Source organism: Cervus canadensis, chromosome 14 (assembly GCF_019320065.1).
Source record: "Cervus canadensis isolate Bull #8, Minnesota chromosome 14, ASM1932006v1, whole genome shotgun sequence".
NCBI lineage: Eukaryota > Metazoa > Chordata > Mammalia > Artiodactyla > Cervidae > Cervus > Cervus canadensis.
In genome coordinates, this window is record NC_057399.1 from 62,147,365 (window position 1) to 62,166,432 (window position 19,068).

General features: G+C 50.8%; 1 protein-coding gene and 1 long non-coding RNA gene across 6 annotated transcripts in view; one reads left to right on the forward strand and one right to left on the reverse strand.

Moving 5' to 3' along the window:
- Window positions 1-19,068, reverse strand: part of PALLD (palladin, cytoskeletal associated protein) — a 382,410-nt gene that overhangs the window by 129,375 nt on the left and 233,967 nt on the right. The window lies entirely within an intron of this gene.
- LOC122452837 lies at window positions 3,121-12,698 on the forward strand. The gene is made up of 3 exons (XR_006272864.1): window positions 3,121-4,037; window positions 6,792-6,917; window positions 10,748-12,698. It is a non-coding gene; the product is annotated as an uncharacterized LOC122452837 (long non-coding RNA).

A 19,068-nucleotide genomic window follows, 5' to 3' on the forward strand; every position in this document is an offset into this window, starting at 1 on the left:
TGCAGGTCAAGAAGCAACAGTTAGAACCGGAATGACAGACTGGTTCCAAATAGGGAAAGGAGTACGTCAAGGCTGTATACTGTCACCCTACTTATTTAACTTCTATGCAGAGTACATCATGAGAAATGCTGGGCCAGATGAAGCACAAGTTGGAATCAAGATTGCCAGGAGAAATATCAATAACCTCAGATATGCAGATGACACCACCCTTATAGCAGAAAGTGAAGAAGAACTAAAGAGCCTCTTGATGAAAGTGAAAGAGGAGAGTGACAAAGCTGGCTTAAAACTCAACATTCAGAAAACTAAGATCATGGCATCTGGTCCCATCACTTCATGGCAAATAGATGGAGAAACAATGAAAACAGTGAGAGACTATTTTCTTGGGCTCCAAAATCATTGCAGATGGTGACTGCAGTCATGAAATTAAAAGACACTTGCTCCTTGGAAGAAAAATGATGACAAACCTAGACGGCATATTAAAAAGCAGAGACATTACTTTGCCAACAAAGGTCTGTCCATTTAAAGCTATGGTTTTTCCAGTAGTCATGTATGGATGTGAGAGTTGGATCATAAAGAAGGCTGAGTCCCAAAGAACTGATGCCTTTGAACTGTGGTGTTGGAGAAGACTCTTGAGAGTCCCTTGGACTGCAAGGAGATCCAACCAGTCAATCCTAAAGGAAATCAATTCTAAATATTCACTGGGAGGACCCATGCTGAAGCTGAAGCTCCAGTACTTAGGCCACCTGATGCAAAGAGCTGACTCGTTAGAAAAGACCCTGATGCTGGGAAAGATTGAGTGCAGGAGGAGAAGGGGACGACAGAGGATGAGATGGTTGGATGACATCACAGACTCAATGGACATGAATTTGAGCAAGGTCCAGATGATGGTGAAAGACAGGGAAGCCTGGCATGCTGCAGTCCCTGGGTCACAAAGAGTTGGACACAACTGAGTGACTGAACAACAACAAAAGTAGCTTCAGTCATGTCTGACTCCTTTGTGACTCCAGGGACCTTAGCCTGCCAGGCTCCTCTGTCCATGGGATTCTCCAGGCAAGAATACTGGAGTGGGCTGCCATGCCCTCCACCAGGGGATCTTCCTGACCCAGGGATTGAACCCACGTCTCTGACATCTCCTACAATGGCAGGTAGAGTCTTTACCACTAGCGCCACCTGGGAAGCCCTCCCAGTGTTCACAGCAGCACTACTTACAGTAGCCAAGACATGGAAGCAACCTAAATGTCTACCGACAGGTGAACGGATAAAGATGTGGTACATTCACACAATGGAGTATTATTCAGTCACAGTGAAGAGCGGAATGATGCCATTTGCAGTAGCCTGGATGGACCTAGAGATTATCATTCTAAGTACAGTAAGTCACACAAACATCATACGATATCACTTATAGGTGGAAAAAAAATGTTACAAATGCACTTACAAAACAGAGAATCACAGGCATAGAAAACAAACTCATGGTTCCCAAAGGGTCAGGGGTTGGGGATGGATAAATTAGGAGTTTTGGATTAATATACACACTATTATATATTAAATAGATAACCAACAAGGACATACATATAGCACAGTGAACTCTACTTAATATCTTGTAGTAACTTATATGGGAAAATAATCTGATAAAGAATGTATTACTGAAGCACTTTGCTGAAGATCTGAAACTAACACAACAAAACACAACATAAATCAACTCTACTCCAGTTTTCAAAAAAATCTATAAAAGGGGGGAGGAGAAGGAGACCATCACAGGTGGTTTGTGACCAGCTGGGATCATGGTCTGATTTCACCCTCAGAAAAGCCCTTGCCTGCCTTCTGCTTCACTGTCCTCTTTTGAAACAAGCTGAGCTCATGTGAAATTTTGTGTGAAGTGAGAAGCATCTGTCCAGCACTTACAGATGAAACCTGACATGCAGAAAGCAGGTGACTAGTATCACACCTGAATGTTAAGCTCACAAACTTCAAATCTTAGCTCAATCAAGGGTGCAGGTGTTTCCAGGGCTGTACTAGAACCTGCCAGAAGCAAACTGTGTAGAGCGTGGTTCCATGAGGCCGCATCAGACACGGGGCACTGACCGGCAGGCTGGGCACCCACGGCTCAGCAATGCTCCTCCATGCAACACCTGCTGGGGCTTCGATCCTAAATGCGTGCTTGAAGTTCAGGCAGACAGAGGACAGAATCTTCGAGTTCTAATTCTGCCCATGATGCCTGCCATAATAGCAGTGTCGTGCTCTGAACACTGGACGTGCACACCTCTTAGGCAGAGGTACTGACAGATACTTGCTTTTACTGCATTTTGCATCTCTGTCTAGGGATTCACCCAAACACATGTCAAAGTCATGTGACAACCAGCTCTTCAGTGCAATAAAATGGATACTTACAAGTTAAGAATTTAGATGATTAGCTCTTTGCATTTGGTTCTTAAGAACTTGTTCTCTGGTCCCTGAAGCTCTGGCTCTAAGTTTATAGAAAATGGGGCCTCTGGAGATGTTTGTGGAAAGTCATGGAGAGCCACCTGATCCGGGGCTGCTCCGGGGAGGAGTGGACAGGTCTGCTTCCACGGAAAGAGAAAAGCACAGGCAAGATTCATTGCCCGTGAGAGCCAGGACCACTGCCTCCTCCAGGAAGAAGTGAGTGGGAGTCCTCTGCTCAGCGGGGATCCGCTCTGAGGGTCCACCTGCCGCAGAAGCAGGCCACCTCGAGAGCTCCAGGCCTGCGGCTCCCTGACTGTGGGCCACGCAAATCCCACGGCCCAGCACCACGCTCCGACTGGCGGCAGGGAGGGCAGGCTCGACCCCGCCTGCAGATACCCAGATGCCTCTGTCCTGAGCGCCCGAACTTGAACAAGGACTAAATCCATGAACTAAGCCGTGAGCGTCCACGTCCGTGTTCACAGCAGGACCCGACTCTACACACCCGGCTCCTGAGTCCGGCCCTGACGACGTGGAGGAGCTGTGGGCAGTGCTGCTAGCTCCAGACTTGGCTCCGAGCCTGGGCCCCACCCTCCGCCGCCCACACAATGGGAGGAGCAGGAGTAGATGGGCTGTCCGTCCAGGAAGGGCCCCGCACGCACGGAAGGAGGCGGTGTGGGCAGTGTGCGGGGCTGACGTCCGTGGATCCCGGGGGCCACGCCAAGCCTGGGACAGTTAAAGGCTGAGACAGGACACTGCCCACTCAGGAGAAACACAGCTCAACCCGGGGCCCTGCGACCTGCCAGCGCTCTGGTCTCCTCTGGATGGAGACCAGATCTGCCTCCTCGGATGGAGCCCCAGCACCACGCCCCTGGGCCCCACGTGCAGATATTAAAGGCTTCCTTCCCGTCCCAGGCCCGCAGACAGTCTGGGGCACCGGCTCCTCGGGCCATGGGAGGCTCCAACAGGAGCGGGCAGGGTGCTCGGAGGGGCTGACTCAGCCTCCCGGTCACAACTCTGCCCTCTGAGGGAGGCAGGCTGCAGTTCCCGGGCTCCTCCTCCCGGAAGCTCACACAGACAAAGCAAATCAGCCCAGGTCACAGTGAGGACATCTGGAACTGACATCCCTGGACACTCACAGGCAGGCATGGATTTCCACATGCTTCCAAGACTGAGCGTGCTTGAAAATACAAATAGAACATATGCCTATGAATCATGGACAGACAAAAGTAGCAATGTTTGTAAGAAAATTTGCTGAAACCCACTGTCTTGAGTCTATTAAAGACTCTTGCCTCCATCTCCTCTGAATCTTGACCTTTATTCAAAGAGGCAACTGCTTGTCTTAGGGCAAGTGTCCCAGGTGCAGGGTGACTCGTGTGAACATCAGGAGAGCTGTTGCTGGGAGAAGGGCTCTCCGTTTTTTGACAAGGATTTTTGACAAGGGAGAAGTGGCTCTCCGGTTTTTGACAAGGATTTCAGACGCTACAATTTGACACACTAGGCTTTGTCCACTGATGTGTGGCTCCCGGGGTGGGACTTTGTCGACACAGCCAAGCCTGTGCTCTCACGGGCTGTAAAAGATCTGCGATCAAGATCTGCAGAGACACAGCTAAGGAGAGGTGAGTTCTAATGGGATGGGAGAGGAAGGCAGGCAGGATTCTTGGAGGAGGGACGCTTGGGGTGGGTCTTGAAGGGTGAATAGGAGTTTTCTAAAAGGACAAGTAGGGGATAAAGGGGAGACTTTAGGAGGCTACAGCACGTACGTAAGTCTGAACCACAGCTGGGCAGTGGTGGAGACATGGCTAGAAAGACCACCCCATTGTAGCAGAAAAACAGCCCTGGACTGAGGTTTCCTGCTGTGGGTTCAGGGATGCTCAGGAGGGCAGGGACATGGTAACACCAGACACGGGAGTGCTGTCAACACCAGAGTGTAGGGAAATCATGCATGTTGACATTTTGGTAAAAAAAAATTTTTACAAAGTGACACACGAGAAGTTAACACTGTACTCTCTGGGTACTGCCACTCTGGAAGCTGTTTCTCAGTTTCCACATTCCCAGAAGAAGTTATGAAATGGGAAAGCCATCAAACCTGCATGCACAGAACAGGGAAGAAGCGAGTGAAGCAGAGCTGGCCTGGAGGGAACCCAGTGGCATCAGCTGACCACCATCACAGTTTGTGGTCTGTGCCACCGGGCGGCCGTGGAGGCCGATGCTCACCTGAACGAAGCACAAAGGTCCAGGTTACAGGCCCAATTCTCCTCAGGTTCCCAAGGGTCATACCACTTCTGGGGGCCACAATTTAAAGGGGTAAAGCTGTCTGTCTGGAAGAGGACAGGATGAGGGGACTGTAGGAAAGCCAAGTCATAAAAGGAAGATTCGTGATGTTTTGAGATGTTTACCATGAGGACCGGGCCGTTCATGGGGTTCACAGCCACATTCAGATACTTGGTGAGCTGCCACGGCAATAAGAGGGTAGCCCCGCCCTCTGTCAGAACGGACACCAAAGCTGGAACTCAGGGGGGGCCAGCTTGGGCTGGACACGGGAGAAACAACGGTAAACCACCGGGACACGTTGAGGGGAGCCTGAGGTCATAGCCAACAGCCTCACTGTGGACGAAAGTGAGTCATTTTGCGGCCCAAGACCCGTCAGCTGATCCTTAGGAGAACAGGGACCAAACCCTTCTCCCACCTCCATCGTTCCCATCTGCCGGCTCCTCTCCCCGCCCCCGTCGAGCGGTGCCCCAGCCCTGGCAGAGGCCCAGGAAAGGGCCCCAGTGCTCCAGGCGGGTCCGAGCACGGGCTGGGTGGCCACCCGAAGGACGCCCCCAGGGAACATCAGTATGGGGAGGGGCCACCCTGGAGAGCGCTTTCAAACCTACGCTGCTGCAGCTTGAATGCTGTAAATGAGCTGACACCGAGGATTATGTTTAACGAGCTCTCCTCCTCACTGCAGAGAAGCCCAGCTCGTGCACAACGCTGTGTGCGTTTCTGCTGCACAGCAAACGCTTTCCTGCTCTTTCCCAGTCTGGTTTATCACGGATACCGGGCAGAGTTCCCGTTCTGTACAGTAGGGCCTTGTTGTTTATCTGTCCTGGATTCACTAGTTCGCATGTGCTAACCCCAAACTCTGCATCCCTTCCTTCCCCCCACACTCCCTCCTTGCCTCCTTGTCCGTTCTCTATGTCCCTGATTCTGTTTCATAGACAGATTCATTTGTGTCATACTTTAGATTCCACATATAAGTGATATCAGATGGTATTTGTATTCAACTACACTTTAGTGAAACATAAATTTTAAAAAGGGAAGTCTGGGAACTCAGTGCCCGGGGTACAAAGAAGGTGGCGGCAACGTGCTGTAGCTGCCAGTCTTCCCCCAGGACCCTCTGCAGTTACCCTCAGTGGGGCCACGTTGGCACTGCTCCCCCACACCTCCCGTTTACCAGGAGCCGGAGATGCCCCGGGCGGGAGCGCACGGTCTGCCTGCTCTGGCCCCTCCCCTGCCGACTGGAAGGTGTGGGGTCCCGTGGGAAGGGACGGGGTCATGTGGGTGTGTCCTGAGCGAGGGCAGAGGCCGCCCAGGAGTCCCAGAAGGATTATGTAAACACCCTAAGCATCTTCACTCACTGCGCCCCACCATCCTCTCCCCCGCCCACCCCCTCACTGAAGGAGCCTCACATGCCCATTAGTAACTCAGCCATTCACTTGGCTCACAATCTGAGGAAAAGGGCTGAACTGCTGACCTCAGGAGCCCCATGTCCAGACCCGGAATCGACACTTAAAAGAAGGCCCAGCCCAGGACTTCCCTCACAAGCAGTGAACTGCAGACGACACATTCATTAATTAATTAGAGCTCTTTTCTGGCTCCGGCTAAGTCTGTTCTCTGGGAAAGAGATTACGATCTTGGTGCAGAGTAAGCTGGCCTGCAAACCGGAAGGCTTCTGCAGGGTCAAGCTGGCCCAGATTCCACGTCCCTTAGCATGTGACCAAGCTCACCTCAGGCAGACTGTTAGAGAGAGGCCGTTAGAGCCTCGGGTGTCCTCTCTGTGGTCACACGGTGCCCCAGCCCCCACACTGACCTGAGTCGCCCTCAGCACGTCTGGACGATGCTCCCAGTGCATTCCAGGCCCCTGGAGCACCTGTCACAGCGCAGCTGGACCTCGGCTCATGTCCTGCGGCCACGTGCAGGGGCAGGGGCAGGGTCGGGGGCCATGCTCGGGGTGGGGGGCTTCCGCTTACTGAGACCACGTTCTCCTCCTCCTCATCCCTTCACCATCACGTCCACATATTGAACAGCCTGCTTGTCGGATACTGTGCTGTGTGTCTTACATACAGTATCTCATGTGTTCGTCACCCCCTTTTATCCTTATCTTTCAGATGTTTGAACTCACTCGCCCAAGTCAACGCTACCGAGGGCCGGGGATGGAATTCAAACAAGCCTTTTCCGACTGCCATGCCCGTGACTACAATAGAGGCCCCAGGGGGAGCCTGCCTGCTGCGAAGGTCAGTCTTCTTGCCCGTGAGACTGGACGTCATGTAGAAGACGGTGTATAAAGCCCTGTGTCCCACGGGGCAAAGCTGTGAGACAGGAGAGTGAGCCTGGGAGTGACCGAAGCCCCGCCCAAGGGGAGAGGTGGGGAGATGGGAGAGGAGGGGGCTCCATTCAGGCTCCATGTGGTCAGAGAGGCTGGAAGAGAGCTTTCTGCCCAACACATGGATGTCAGCTGCAAGGGTTGGGGGTAAACATTCCTGGGGGGGGAGGGTGGCGATTCCCGATCTAGAAGAGAAAGTGTAAAATGCTCCTAAGGGCCAAGGTATGCAGGGAGGCTTGTGGTCCAGGGGGAGTACATTTACAAAGCATATTTTAAGCTAAATATCACATATAATATAAAGTGGGCTTCCCAGGTGGCTCAGTGGTAAAGCATCCAGCCAATGCAGGAGACAAGTTCGATCCCTGGGTCAGGAAGATTCCCTGGCAGAGGAAACGGCAACCCACTTCAGTATCCTTGCCTGGGAAATCCCATGGCGGGAGGAGGCTGGCGGGCTACAGTCCATGAGGACACAAAAGAGTCAGACATGACCGAGCACACACAGCACACAACATATAGCAAAGAAAAAGCAAGCCAGCGCTGGTCCCGTGTTAAACCATGAGCGCCTACCCCTCACCCCTCCCCTGATTCAAACATCTGCTGATTCCTCAGCTCATCTCCCAGCACCGTTCCTGAGAGCTTGTGGCTGGACTCAGAAGCCTGCCCTCTGCCTCGTTACTCAAACCCCCCGGAGCCCACAGGCCTCCACGTCCCACCCTGGCCCTCCCTCCACATGGAGCCGCCTGGCAGCTCCGCAGCTGCTCTCTCATGGCTGAAAAGGAGGCAAATCGTCTACTTTGACGAATTCTTTGGGGAGTTAATTAACAACAGAGTGGAGGCTCCAGGCAGGGCACTTGCACATCAGAGTTTCTCTGCAGCGTCTAAATGCCACGGGGCCTAAATTTCACAGAAAGACACTGGAATATTTAACTGTACGTATGAAATCAATGCAGTGATGACTCTCAAGCTCTGAGATTACATAGACATCAAAATCTTTTCGTAAAGAATGACAGTTTTTACATATATTAAGTGCAAATGTGTAAATGTTCAGTAAATCTTGGCATTTCTATTATGGAGCAATTTAAAGAATCAGAATTAGTGAGCACGTGTGTTTGAGCCTTAAGGTATCTCACAATGTTTACAATTATTATGAAACAAATTTCTCCTGACTCCTCAAAAGTAGACCTGTCCTTCCTTCTTTCCCTAAAAACAAAGATCACACGGAAGTTAAGACTTTCAGTTTAGAGAGTGTTTTAAAGAGCATTACAACTCTCTGTGTAACAAGGTCTGAATACAGCTCATTAGGAAAGAATGTCTGGAATCATAACCCCTGGGGGGTCCCAGACCCGCTGGCCAAGAAACAGAGAAAAGTACAGTCCCTTGGCCACGAGGGTGGAGCTCTTCCTTGGGTGACTCCCAGGCATCTCCCGAGAAAAGGCCCTACGCGATCCCATCATTCACAGGAATCAGTGAACAGGATCTTAAGTGGACAGAGAGGATCTCAGGGTTTCAGACACAGACAAAGCAGAGATTGGAGAGCATCTCACAGAGGAGCACAGGCCAGGGCTCGGCGGGGATCTTCCAGCTGGAGAGAGGCCCCTGCCTGAGGGCCAGCATCGGAAAACACTGTGGGAAAGACACAGCCCTCAGGAATGTATGTCCTCACCCTCTTCCGCATGAGAAACTAGAGGCCTTTCTTCTCCCCGTAGGGCACCACCACCCAAGATTCTTAGGAACAAGGACCTCTGTGAGATCTGAGGGTCAGGTTAATATCCATGACCCCTGCACATCCAACCCGTTCTCTGGTTGAGAGAAAGACTGAGAACAAGAAATTTGTCTGATGATTTTCTAAATGTCACACCGCCCGCTTTCCTTCCGGTAATTCCCGTTGCCCCATCGAGGCTGAGCTGTCCACTCATTCCGAGAGGCAGAACCCAGTGGGTAGTGGGAGATCATTCAAAGGTACAAGAAAAGCAACAGGAAGTGTGCTCTGGTTTCAGCATCCAGGGCCAAGCAGTCGATGAATGAAATAGAAGAGCCTTCTGCCAGCCTCCCACTGCAGGGCAGTGGGTGCCAGCCCCAGGCCGGGGGAGCAGCAGAGACTTTCCCAACATGCTTTCCCCCAAGAAGCCTTCCTTTCTCACAGGTGCCCCCACCTCCCAGGAGACAGAACAGAGGTGGGTGTGTTCCTTTAAGGCTGAGCATCTACCCTAGAGACAGAATTAACCTGGAAAAGCTGAGGTCTGGATGTACCTAGAGATGATGATACTAAGTGAAATAAGCCAGACACAGAAAGAGAGTATCCTATATCAACTATATGCAGGATCTAAAAAAAAATGATACAAATAAACCTACATGTAAAACAGAAAAACTCACAGACATAGAAAAGAAACTTAGGGTTACCAATGGGGGAGGGGGAAGGGATCAACTAGGACCTGGGGTTGACATACACACACTGCTGCTGCTGAGTCACTTCAGTCGTGTCTGACTCTGTGTGACCCCATAGAAGGCAGCCCACCAGACTCCGCCATCCCTGTGATTCTCCAGGCAAGAACACTGGAGTGGGTTGCCATTTCCTTCTCCAATACATGAAAGTGAAAAGTGAAAGTGAAGTCGCTCAGTCGTGTCCGACTCATAGTGACCCCATGGACCGCAGCCTACCAGGCTCCTCCGTCCATGGGATTTTCCAGGCAAGAGGCCTGGAGTGGGCTGCCATTGCCTTCTCCGCATATACACACTACTATATATAAAATAGGTAAACAAGGACCTCTGGTACAGCACAAGGAATTCTTCTCAATACTCTGTAGCGACCTATACTAGAAAAGAATCTGAAAAAGAATAGATATGTGTATGTGTTTGAATTAGTTTGCTGTCCACCAGAAACGAACAGAAACACGGTAATTCAGCTACACTCCAGCATGGAATAAAGAAGCCTACACCTGAAGCAGGAAGGGGCCAGGTGCCTTGAACAGGTGAGCTGAGGTCTTCCTTCCCACCAGACGGCTCCACCTGTGGCTCAGCTGGTGGAGATTCCGCCTGTGATGCGGGAGACCCGGGTTCGATCCCTGGGTTGGGAAGATCCCCTGGAGAAGGGAAGGGCTGCCCACTCCAGTATTCTGGCCTGGAGAATTCCATGGACTGTAGAGTCCATGGGGTTGCAAAGAGTTGGACACGACTGAGCGACTTTCACTTGCTTAATTATAGATAGAGCATACCGAGTTCATACGCTCTAAAGGTGCTTTTCTGCATGTGAATGGTGGTGTATTTTTAAAGATATATTTTATATTCCATTTATATTTTACTTTACATTGGGGTATAGCTGATTTACATGGTAGGGGAGTTTGAAATCTCCCACACACGGATATGCAGTGGACTCCGGAAGTGGGGGCTGGAGACAGGCTAAGGCTGGTGGGTCAGCATCACCCAGCACATACTGTCTTTACACTCATAACCTAGAAAATGCATTTGCACAGGCTGACCTGTGGATCTACAGTCTAGCATTTATTTTTTGATGAGAGAAATGAGGCACAGAAACTATCCACAAGCAGGGGATGTGGGAGGAACAAAAAACACATTTGAAAACCTTTCAAATTTACTGTTCATGGTTACAAGTTTCCTTGGGAGACATAATATTTTTTTCCCTCTTCTAAAAAAATAACTTGGACTAACCTCAGAAAGCTGGGTTTAATGTTTCTCATACTGTTTCCAGGCAGACTAAAATACCGAAAAGTCTTGTATCCACAGGGGGAGAGGTCCGCAGTTCTCCAAGGCTGAATGATTCACGCCGACGAGCATCTGTCAGTGCCAGAGATGCCTGACGCGCCTTCTGAGCTCCTAGGAGCACAGGGGTGGGCTTCTACCCACACTGTCCTACCCAGGATCGCCTTCGAGACACAGTTGTTACTGGAGAGAAGACCAGAGCCAGGGGCCAGCCGTGTCCCCATTCACCTCTGACTTGCATGGGAAAGCATTCGGAGCAGCTGCAGAAACGTGAAAAAGGCGACATCTCAGACGCTCACCCACATCCTCTCCAAAGCGACAGTTCTTGAGCCTGAAGACTTCAGTTGCAAACACTTTAAAAATGAGATGAAAGCAGGAAGGTGTCACCGGGATCACCGAGCCATGTGCAAAACTGACTGGTGACTGGAGTATTTGAAAGAGCGTTCTTAATGGTCTTATGACTCAATAGATTTCTGTGAAAAGACTCCCATAATGTCAGTCCTTCATGTTGTTCTTTTGTTTCCTTCTGGTCCATGCACTTGGAGGTCTGCATGCAGACACACAGGATCTACCCTGAGACTTAGGTCTTTCTGTCAGAAAGTGATCACAGTGCTAGTCTGAATCATAAACATGGCTATTAGTAAACTAATGAGTGCAAGTTGTTCTCAGAATCAAATATTGAAATAACTTCTTAAGGTTTCTAGCATTATTCCAAGGCATCACATAGCCATCTGAGGCAAAGGATGCTGACGCAGCCTGTGGGCAGTGAGGATGCCAGAGCAGGGCCTCCAGGCCTGGGCAGCCCTTCTCCAGCAGGCTGGCCCTTCAAGATTTACTCCAAGGTATTTGCTGACGTGGAAACGGAGCCTCTGCTACGTCTCGCTGTGCGATGTGACCCTGAGCAAACAGCATTCCTAGCTGGGCATTACACTGCTTTTCTGCTTGTCTTCAAAACAGACCCCTTGGAAGATGTGTTCATGGTCTGTGTCAGCTTTGCCACCGTTCAGTTCTCTCCATCATGTTCACCCCAGTTTTTGTCTCCGTGATTCCTCGAAGCTTCCCTTATTAAATTAATAGGACCCCCTTTCGGCAAGTTCGGTCCCCACTTCTCAGCAGCTCTCATGGGGCCAGCTCTCAGTCTGTCTAGAAACCCCTTTTTCTTTTGGCACTGCTCTCTGGGGAGTCCTGTCTCACTGGGGTGCTCCCCGTCCCCTCCTGAGGCTGGGGTGTCCTGGCCGGGGTGCCCTGTCTCACTGGGGGTGCTCCTTGTACAGCCGTGGCCTTTCTGTGGCCTACGTGGAGCTTCTGGATGAAGGCTGGTCACTGGGAGCCACAGGCTGAGGGTGAGTCTGCTGACACTGATAGTTTGGTTGAATCCTGATTTTTGATTCTATCTAAAAATCACACAATTGTTTTTCTTTAGACGACTCCCATATAAAAATCATCACCATGTAATAAGCTTAAGAAGCTTCACAACGGAAAATAATAGTCAGCATAACTTAATAGCATGTGGAAAGCAATATTTGGAAAACCACAATTATGATCTTATCTCAGATTTGTTCTGGAAGACATTAATAGTAATTTCACTGAAAAACACTGAGGAATTTGCATTCAGAGCAACTCATCTGAATGAACATAAATTCAATCATTGCTCTAGGCCTAGGAAATAAACCATGTCAAGAGAAAGTACACCAAAGGTGTGCTCGTGTATACAGTCTTAACTTGGTCAGGATGATGAAAACTTTAAAAACACTGGGTGGAGCAGTGTTGATCATATGCCCAAAAACATTAGCTATGGATGAGGTTCTCAAGGGTAGATTAATGGTGATTTCTTATATGAGTTCTGGTCTCCTTCTCAGCTTCTTCTATTAAAAACAACCAAGAAAACAAGTCCTGGTGCATCCTTCTAAAATGTTTACTGGGGCAATTATCATAGACTGTGAGCATTCATACAAGCAAAACTCTTACTACACAAAAAAGTTTGGGACTTTTTAATCCTTTCTGAGTGTTTTTGTTTAAAGTGTTTGTCATATTGTCTCCTAGTGTACACATACTGTATAGCATGTATTTCTTGTATCTCTCTCTCTCTTTAGTTGCCAAGTTGTGTCTGACTCTTGTGACCCCGTGGACTGTAGCCCACCAAACTCCTCTGTCCATGGGATTCTCCAGGCAAGAACACTGGAGTGGGTTGCCATTTCCTTCTCCAGCGGATCTTCCCGACCCAGGAATCGAACCTGGCTCTCCTGCATTGCAGGCAGATTCTTTACCAACTGAGCTATGAGGGAAGCCCTATATTTGTTGTATACTTCCCCCAAACTTGCTGGTGTAAGGGAACCACAGACTTACTATCTCATTGTCATTGGCCCCGCCTGGTGTTTCTGCCATGGTGCCTGGGTGAAGCAGAGTCATGATGCTGGCAGGGCTGTGGATGGAGGGGCCCCTTCCAAGCTGGCTCACGCCCATGGCCAGCGATGGGTCCAGGTGTTTGGTGGAAGGCCTGAGGCCCCGCGCACGTGCCCTCTTGCACAGACTGCTGAGGGCCCCCAGGAGATGGAGCCTGGCCCGAGCAGCTGAGTGGGAAGCCACAGCCCCTTGTCTAGGTCAGCCTCAGCAGGGACGCCCTGTGACCTCCACTAGACTACTGGTGACATCCAGTGCAAGGGGGCGTGGGAGGTGACGGGGAGCAGGGACACTGCGAGGTCCACAGGGGTCCTGTCCTGAATGTGCCTGTGAACCCATTCCTTTCAAACGCCTTCCACTGGAAATGAGGGAAAAAACAAAGGGGCTGAGAGAGAGAGAGGAGAAGACGGAAGATAGGGAGGGAGGAAGCCAGCACGGAGGGAGGCAGGGAGGAGGCGACTGGTAGAAACACTGAGGTGTCTGCATGTGGGGCCAGAGGGGCTTTCAGACACTGAAAGAATTAAGTAGATGCATACCCCATACTTCTTCCTTCCACTTAACATGGACCTCACGCTGGGAATCAGGTTATTGACATTAAAAGGAGAAGGTTGAAGAGTCACTAGCTCCTCTCAGCAGTCAAGACATGACTCTCTGTCATCACATGACTCCTGTGTCTTCCAAGGGGACGTGATGCGGATGTGGTGTGAACAATGTCAGCTTCAACTATTTGCGAAAACTCACTCGCTCACTTCCCCTGCAGCTGCTGCATCAACTGTGTGTGTGTGTGTGTGTGCACACGCGCGTGCATGCTTATGCTTAGTTAAATCTGACTCTTCGCGACCCCATGGACTGCAGCCCAACAGGCTCCTCTGTCCAAGGGATTCTCCAGGCAAGAATACTGGAGTGGGTTGCCATTTCCTCCTCCAGGGGGTCTTCCTGACCCAGGGATTGAACTTGTATCCCCTGCATTGGCAGGTTGAGCCAGCGAGGAAGCCTGCTGTGTGAACACACTATTAACATATTTCAGGGCTTTTATCCCCAACAAACTCTGGTGATGATCTGAGGTTGCTTCCTCTCCCTCATCCTCCACTTTCTTCTCTTCTGCTTACTCTTTTCTCTTAAAAGCCTACCTCTATGCTATTTTATATTTATTTGCACCTTCCACCTCAGAGTTCCAAGCAGTAACAACCAAAATACTCTGGGAATTTAAAGGAGTTTTGAGGGCGCTGACATCTAGCTGTGAACTACAGAGGATGCCAGGAGACATAATGGCAAAATACATCAGCATATTTTCACAGCATCCCATGCTGGTGTCACGAGGGATCATGTACGAGGGTCTCAGAGGTCCACCATGTGGACACTGGGGCAAAACCCGGGCAGCACGGTCTCACCCAGTCTCGGAGCACAGAACCGGGTCACAGGCGCTTAGAGACACATATCCAGAACCATTCCAGCCCCAGACTCCCCAATGCATCCTTTGGACAGGAAAACAATTCCTCCCTTCTAGGGAAAAGTACTGTAACGGTCACCTTTGTATAAAAAAACTTATGGGAATGAACTTCATTACTACCTGGAATGAAATGACTCCAGCCTGGCACTCCAGCCAGACCTTAAAGTCTGAGGCTGACTCTGTAAATACCTGCACTTGGTGGGGGAGGGGGGAGCAGGCGATGCAGCTGACGGAGTCTGTCTTTGAAGACTGCAGACACCATCTTTGATCTCAACTTGCTAAGATTTCAGAGATCATTTTTTTTGAGAAACAGATATGTGCGTGTGCTTGTGTGTGTGTGTGCTCAGTCATGTCTGACTCTGTGTGACCCCGTGGACTGCAGCCCACCAAGCTCCTCTGTCCATGGGATTTCCCAGGCAAGGATACTGGAGTGGGTTGCCATTCCCTTCTCCAGGGGATCGTCCCGACCCAGGGATCAAACTTGCATCTACTGCATTGGCAGGAGGGTTCTTTACCGCTGTGCCACCTGGGCGGCCCACGCTTTCCCCAATGGTTTCACTTTAAAAGAAAAAGTACGCTAAGTACAAAAAGTACAGGTTGCGGTCAGTGTTGTAAAACAAATAATCTCGCCCGGGGTGGACACGACCACAGCCACAGGCTGCCCCCAAGCGTAGGCGGGCTGTCTCTTGCGTCCCACTCAGTGTGGGACGGTGACAGGGAGGCCCCCACCTGACAGCTGCAGCTCACGGCCGGGGCGGTGGGATGTCGCCCCATGTCACGGCATCTGACATGGGACTCCACGCCAACCAGAGCTGAACTCTCCCCGGCCTGGAAGCTGAGGCAGCAAGCTGCCCCTGTGACCTGCTGTGGGGACGGCCGCATGGCAGGACTTCTGGAACAACCCAACCTGCACTGGCGGGGGGGGTGCAAAAGGGGCCCCCGCCCTGCTCTGGAGGGAAAGGAGCTCAGGAAACTGCCCGCAAGAGCTCGGGAGCCCACCTGCCCCAGCTGAGCCGCCAGAGGGGACGCAGCCCTGCAAACACCACGTCAGTGGCTAGAGGCCCTGAGCGGAGGACTTGGCCAGCCCTCGCCTGGACCGCTGACCTGCAGACACCGTGAGACCACACACAGAAGCTGGCTGAAGACAGTGCTAGGAAGCCAGCACACTGCACAACTCAACAAAGCTTCCCAAACTGCTCCGAATCACCTCCCAAACCAGGAGTGTCTGTCCAACTGATTCGTCTGCCTCAGTGCTCAGTCACTGGGAGGCTTGTAACTCCACACTGCTGGTCCTGCCCTGAGGAGGGTTCTGATTCAGTGACTCTGGGCCCAGCCAGAGACCCCGCCTTTCCCACAAGTTCCTAATGCTGATGTTGCTGGTTTGGGGACCGCATTTTGCAAACCTCCGTCTGTACCAATTTACTTTCTGGATGGTATTATTCCAGTTTACGTCTCTAAAGCAAAAGGACTGCAGTGACTAGTTTTCAAAATATTAACATCAAAAATACCACAGCCTTTGTCTCAACGTCATTTTCTCCTCGCTCTCCATCCGTCATCCATATTTCTCTTTTCTGATGAAACAATTACAAATGAATTCTGAGAATAGAACACAGTGGGAATATGGGATAAAAAGTGATGAGAAAAGGGGTTTGGCTATGCCCAATATTTGAGTCGTCACGTGGTGGTAAAGACACTAAAATTCTACTAAAATAGGGTCAGGCTCTGTGGCAAAAATAATTATTCTTTTTCTAGAAGTTGGAATTTTTAAAAATGTTGGGATTCCTTTGATGATATCAACAGTACCTCAACCACAAGGTGTCAATATTCTCTGAAAAGCCATAAGTGATTTGGCCCCCCCGAGACTAGGGGAGAGACAGGATGACTGGCCGCCCTGGCCCTCCATCCGCTCCACAAAGGACCCTGGCCTCTTTGTCTACACACGATTCAACTCCCTGTGCTCTCCACAGACACGGGCCACACGGCCCACATCTCCTGGCTCAGCTGTGGACCCAGACCCGCTGTCTCAAGGTCGGAGCATGCATCCCAGTGTCTGACTCAAACCTGCGGCCGTCACATCGCATCCCTCACGGTAAGGATAGCGCCTGCACACAGAAACAGGCCGTGGAGCTTCTCCCTTACAGTCTCCTGTCGATTTCCACACCTTTGCTGAGAGCGGACGAGCTTTTGTGGGCGAGTAGAAACTGGCCTTCACACTAAGGCCCAGAGCCGTGGCCCAGGCAGGGCCCTGGACAGGATGTCCTCTCCCGGGGCCATGTCTGCCCTCCCGCCCGGGAGATGGCAAAGCTCAGGGCACAGACCACACACCAGCAGTGACGACAAGAGCTCTGCTGGGAAGCGCCTATGTGCGTCTGTCTGCACACGGAGACGACTTGTAGCAAGCAGACTCCCCGTGGGCCTGCGATCCGCTTCATTTCAGAACTGAGCTCCCAAGTCTCCGCTTACCAGAGGCGCTCCACCGGCCCTGGTTCTCGGCGGTGGGTGTCCTGGTGTGGGCGCTGGCTCTGAACACTGTGCCACCCGCACACGGCTGCGGATCCTGCCAGTTCCTTGCTCGCACAAACCTCCAGTCCTCTTCTGAGACCCTCCTCACGGCATCCTCATCAGACTCTCAGCCAGCAGCCACCGTCTCCCCTTCCTGTGACTGCTCCCTTCCCAGACAGGATCTCCAGAGCTTTACTGCTTCCAAGTTGTTATCATGTATGTTCTTGGCCTCCTGATATACCAGCTTACTTCTTTCGTATTTTAACAGACTTTTTTTTTTTTTTACAGCAGTTGAGGTTCACAGCCAGACTGAGCAGAGCAGTACAGAGGTCCTTTTGTATGACAGCTCAGCAGTAAAGAATCAGTCTGCCAGTGCAGGAGACACAGGAGACACGGGTTTGACCCTTGGGGCAGGAAGATCCCCTGGAGAAGGAAATGACAACCCATTCCAGTATTTTTGCCTGGGAAATCCCATGGACAGAGAGCCTGGCGGCCTATGGTTCGTGGGGTCACAAAGAGTCAGACAGGACTGAGTCACTGGGCACACACTGTCCTCCCACACACACATGTAGAATCTTTCCCACCACCAACGCCCCCACCAGATGGGATGTTTGCGAAAACTGATGCACCTATGCCGACGCGTCAGCATCACCCTGAGTCCAGAGGTGACAGAAGGGCTCACTCCCGGGGCTGTGTGTTCTATGGGTTTGGAGACAGGTGAAACGACATGGACCCGCCACTATGGCCAAAGTGGTTTCACCCCTAAAAATCCTCCACGCTCCCCTATTCATTCCTCCCTTCCCCAAACCCTTGACCTCTTTTCTGTCTTCGTAGTTTTGTCTTTTCCAGAACATCACAGAGCTGGAATCACACAGTGCCTTTCCAGACTGCTTTCTTTCACTCAGTCATAAGCATCTAAGTTGTGTCCACGTCTTTTCATGGCTTCATAGTACGCTTCTTTTTAGGAATGAATCATGTTCCACTGTCTGGATGGACTGCTGCTGCTGCTAAGTTGCTTCAGTTGTGTCCGACTCTGTGCGACCCCATAGACGGCAGCCCACCAGGCTCCCCCGTCCCTGGGATTCTCCAGGCAAGAACACTGGAGTGGGTTGCCGTTTGGACTAGAGTTTATTAATTCTGAAAGTAATGTCTAAGTCACTGAAATAACAACTTGCACAAGATCCACAGGTTCCTAACATTTTTCTGTCCTGGGAAAAGAATTGCTGCTATGCCCATAAACTGACCAGAGATGGAGAAAGGTTTGTCATTCATTCAAATATTTATTTCCTGAGATGTGCTCCACGCTTAGCGCTGCTGACGCTGAAAACGTGATAATCAAACACAGCGTCTGCCCTCAAGGCTGTGCCTTCTGTGTCCCGGCCTGCCTTCTGTCTCGGGCTGGACTGCGAATGCTGGGGTTTCAGTCCCTCTCCTGAAGAAGGGGATGGCCTGACTAGGGAGATCTGATAATCCACACAGTCTTTTAGAATTTCCATACGCATGCTGTGCACTAAAGAGGGAAAAAATAGACCCAAGCTGGTGAAAGAGGAGAGTAAAGTGATGAAGAACAATGCCGTTTTACTGGCCAGGAGGAGGTGGGGTGCACAGCTGGCTTCATTCTGGACCCAGGACTTTCCTGGCCTCAATGTGGTCACCATAAGGGAAAACTTAGCAAGCGGGTCTCAGGGATCAGCTCAACGTTCCTGAGCACACATGGCAGGAAAAAAATTAAACTTGAAAAGGTTTACTCAACCCGCGTCTTCTCTCCTGCACACAAGTCTAGGCGTCTCCCCGAAACGTAACTCTTCCTTGGGATGGTTTAGATCACATTGAAAACAGCGCGGGTAGTTCTTGTATCAATAACGCTTTTATCACCAACAATGACAATCACTTGGAATCTTGTTAAGTGGAATGTATTCAATTTAAAAGCTGACTGACCATATTGGAATGAGGAAGGAAAACAGCAGGAGAGAACTAGTTTGAACACACCCTT